Source organism: Myotis davidii, unplaced genomic scaffold (genome assembly GCF_000327345.1).
Source record: "Myotis davidii unplaced genomic scaffold, ASM32734v1 scaffold67, whole genome shotgun sequence".
Lineage (NCBI taxonomy): Eukaryota > Metazoa > Chordata > Mammalia > Chiroptera > Vespertilionidae > Myotis > Myotis davidii.
The window spans coordinates 104,630-108,816 of record NW_006298521.1 but is presented as its reverse complement, the minus strand read 5'-3'; the positions used below and the strand labels follow the sequence as shown (position 1 = coordinate 108,816).

The window sequence follows — 4,187 nt, the reverse complement described above, 5'->3', positions numbered from 1 at the left end:
CAGCTCCCCTGCAGGCCTTGGCGCTGCGACCCCTCTCGGGCAGCCCCGGAGCGGGAGTGCTGGTCCCTGGGTAACTGTTTGCTGTTTGGGGACCTGCCCGATGCGTCTGAGGAGCTGCAGCCCTTTATGTCCCTGCCCCCGCCCTGGGTGAGGGCCCAGTGTTTCCCCTTCGGGGGCGGCCTCGTGGGTGCACCGTGGCGTCTCCGGTGGCTGATCTCCCTGGTGGGATGAAGGTGAGCGTCTCTTCCGGTGCCGACGGGCTGTTTGTGTGGCTGCTCTGAAGACATGTCTGTTGAGATCCTTGGCCTGTTTTTAATTGAGTCTGTCTTTCTGTTATTGACATCTAAGGTTCCTGACACTTCCTGCTGCCTGTTGTGTTCTAGTTGGCGGCCACGGGGCCAGGCGGGAGGGAGGGACAGAGGGACGCCGGCTGTGGACCGGCCTGGCTGGCCCCTGTCCTGGGTGTCTCAGGTCTGGCAGCTGGCTGAGGGCCGCGGATGTGCTGTGGTGGAGGCCGGGCAAGCGCACCCCGTCTTCTTCCTGGCCTAGAGCCGGTCAGATGCTCCCCTCCTGGTTGGTGGTGGGAGGTGGATGGGCCTTCAAGGCTGGCCTGGCCAGGGGGGCTTCTGGGAAGAGGTGGCCTAGGACTGTCCAGAGGAGGCAGTGGAGCAGCAGGACCCCTGCCCCCCCCCCCCCCCCCCAGCAGAGAAGTGCTTTTCTGACCTTGCTGAGGAAGCAGCTGGTGTTTTAATAGGATTTGTCCCCCCATCAGGCATCTATGTGCTCACTGAAGTACGTTCCAAAGCAAGAGGAAGGAAGGGAGAGGGGAGAAGGGAGAGGATCCCACCTACGATCTGAGCAGGTCACTGCATTAAACCAGCACCATCAGACAGAAGCAGCAGACCCCTCTGCCCCCCTCGGTCATGGAGTGTCTGCAGGGACCATCTCCCCAGTGGGATTGTACTGACGCAGCCTTCACAGTGCAGATCACAAGGAATTGTGGTCTTGGCATTGTTTTCATGAAAATAGCTCACAACTTTACTTTTCAGGACGCAAACCCGCTGTTGTGGAAGAAAGACATGTCGTTTCTCGTTTATTTTCAGCGTCTCAAAACTTCTCACACTTCAGCTCGCTCTCGTGGAGGACGGGGTTTTGCAGTCTGAGTGCAGGGAAACGGGACCGGAGGCTGAAGGAACGCCAGACACAGCGTTCAGCACAGACGTAGGCCCTGCAATAAAGGCTGGAAAGGCCGTGCCAACATCATTCACGAGAAAACTCATTTGCTTATAATAATGCCAGAGAAGGTAAACATCAAGACAAAGGGTTTTATTAGAGACAGAGGGATGTTTCATAATGATAAAGGGCTCACCTCATTAAGGAGATAATATCTTTCTGAATGTGAGTGCGCGTAATCATCCAGGTGCACAATGCGTGAAGCCAGCATCGACGGGAGGAGAGGGAAGGACACATTCCCAGTCAGAGGCCGACATGCAACTGCCTCCCTGAGCGTTGAAACGTGCATGTTTAACAATCGGCAAGAGGTGAAAGATGCACGCACTGCCAGCCCCGGCCCTCCCGGGCGAGAAGGCACCCAGCGCGGGAGGGTGCGTCCATCACCGGGCAGACTGGGTGAACACCACAGCGCTGCGGGCACCGGGTCCCCCACGGCTGTCCGTTAGAGCTCGGGCTGACGGCGAGATTCCAGGACACGCTCCGGGATCCAGACCTTTGTCAACGCCCTTCTCTAACGACTCACGTTCAAAGGCCGCGGAGCGTTGGGGAGCGTTGGGGAGCATTGGAGCCGAGCGATGACTGCGCAGACAGCACGTGCCTGAGGCACCGAAACAGGCCTGGAGGGAAGTCTGTGAGAAGAGGGTCGAGGCTTCTGATCCAGCAGCAGAGCTACCGCCTCAAGAAGCTGGGAAAAGAGGAGGAAACGCAACAAAACCGGGTAAAAGAAGGGAGGGGAGAGGATGGAAACAAACCGGAGAGCTGGAAAGTGGAGAATGGAGGCGACTCAGCAGAGCCTACAGTAGTTCCTGGGAAAATCAGTACAAACTTGTGGGTAGACTTATTTAAAAAAAAAAAAAAGCAAACGCCCAGTATGACGAAGGGATGAGGAGACATCACTACAGACCCACAGACATTAAAGCTAACGGGGGTGCGGTGGTGGGGGCGGGGGTATTCCAAGTCTTCGCCAAAGGGTTCGAGAAGGCACATGGAATGGACGTACTCCGAGAGAGGCAGGGCCTGGTGGAGGGACCAAGAGGAATCAAAGCTTTACGACAGGGGTCCTCAAACTACGGCCCGCGGGCCACATGCAAATACAAATATTGTATTTGTTCCCGTTTTGTTTTTTTACTTCAAAATAAGATCTGTGCAGTGTGCATAGGAATTTGTTCATAGTTTTTCTTTGAACTTTAGTCCGGCCCTCCAACGGTCTGAGGGACAGTGAACTGGCCCCGTTTTAAAAGTTTGAGGAGCCCTGCTTTACGATCTCCCTGTCAATTTAAAGAGTCAGTGGCACGCGCACCGTCAGGGAGAGCGTCGGGTCAGATGGCGGTACGTGTTACTCGTGAGCTCTGAACGTTCACAGCAGGAGCGACCTCGTCCCCAGAGGCCTTTCAGAAGAGGGGCAGACGCTTCTCGTCGCCGGTTACTCTGAGCCCCTTCCAAACCTCACGGAGAAGTTGTAGGAAACGGAAAGCAGAGGCTGATCTCTGAGGAAAAGACACGCAGGTGGTTGTAGTGGTTCTGGCCGTGCCTGGGGAGGTGGGCCCTGGGCTTGGCTGTTCCTCCCTCCCCCCGTCCCCCCTCCCTCCTTCCCGCGACCCGTGGGCCCAGGGACGTGCCCTGAAGTCGCGCTCGCTCAGCGGGCCAGGGGCTCCCTGCCTCTGTGAGTCTAAGTGAAACCGGTCACTTTCTCTGTGGGCTGGTGTCCGTTTCTCGTTCAGCTTCTGCCTACACCCCCTTCGCTCTATTTCATTGTTTCTGCTGGTGGAGAACGGCTGTCGATTTCTGATTCTTGGTCTGGCCGTGGTGCTGGGCTCGGAGCCGGTCCCCTGCCTCCTGGTGTTGCTGGCCTCTCTCCCTCGGCCTCCCCGGAGGCAGGTCTGGTTCCTGTGGGGGCAGTCCCCCCTCACCCCCGACCCAGCGCCTCAGAGGGTTCCCAGCAGCGAGGAGGCCTCTCAGGAGCCCAGCAACTTGTTCTCTTCTCTGCCTGCCTCCTCCAGGGGTGCTGGGGTGTGTGCCCCCCGAGTTCTGGTGGGAAGGCGGACGGGCGAGGGGGCCTGAACTCTGTGAGGTGGCTTTCCCCGGCGGCCAGGTCAGCACGCGGGGAGCCATGCTCTCCAGGGTGACCCCACCCGTGGGCCCTTCCTGGAACATCTGCTTCTGTCTTGGTCGCTGGGTCTGTGTGTCCGTGTCCACACGTGACTGGGTCTGTGGTACCAAACCCTCTTCCATGCTGGCAGGTCACAGAGTGGACAGACCTGGGAGAGGGTCCCCGAGCCCCGGGCCCCCTGGCCAGCTGCTGCCTCATCTCCCGGCAGGGGCACGCCCGGTGAGCCAGCTGCCTCTGTGGCAGCTCCCTGGGCACCGGCGCTGTGGTCAGACTCTTCTCTTACCTCTGACCTACGCTCGGGCCCCCCGCTGTGGTCTCGTCCCCGAGGAGACGGCTGCAGGGACCTGGACCCGGAGGTGTCCGGGCTCCTTCCCAACGGACGGCGTCGGGAAGGCCACCTCCCCCCGGGCCGGCCTGCGGGCTCGCGTGGTGTCCGCTTCGGGCCCTGGAGACCGGGGAGGGTTGGGTCTTCCCTGGCGGCTGTGACGTGAAGTTGTCGCTCTCCATGCACGCTGCTTGGGCTTTAGAACTGGAAACGGGGAGGTGCTGGCGCTGTTTTGGTTGATTCAACTCCCGGGGCTGCCTCCTTATCCGTCTTTATTCCGAGTGCGAATCGCCTGCTCCCAGCTGTCGGGTGCTTTTGGACTTAAAGGGAAGCAATGCCTGCCTCGGCCAGTGGGCCGAGTGGCGACACACCTGCACATTGAAATGCGTTTCTGGCCACGCAGGGCATTTGAGTGGGACTCAAGGAGACACGAGGGTCAGGCAGGATCCTGGGGCCCGTCCCCTGCCCCTCCGTCCCCTGTCCCCGGGCGGCCGGCCCGCCCTGTGTGACCTCTGTACG

At 59.6% G+C, this 4,187-nt stretch overlaps 1 protein-coding gene across 1 annotated transcript in view; it reads left to right on the top strand.

The window, feature by feature from the left end:
* The window catches only part of TBC1D22A (TBC1 domain family member 22A), a 185,264-nt gene that overhangs the window by 91,887 nt on the left and 89,190 nt on the right, over window positions 1–4,187 (top strand). The window lies entirely within an intron of this gene.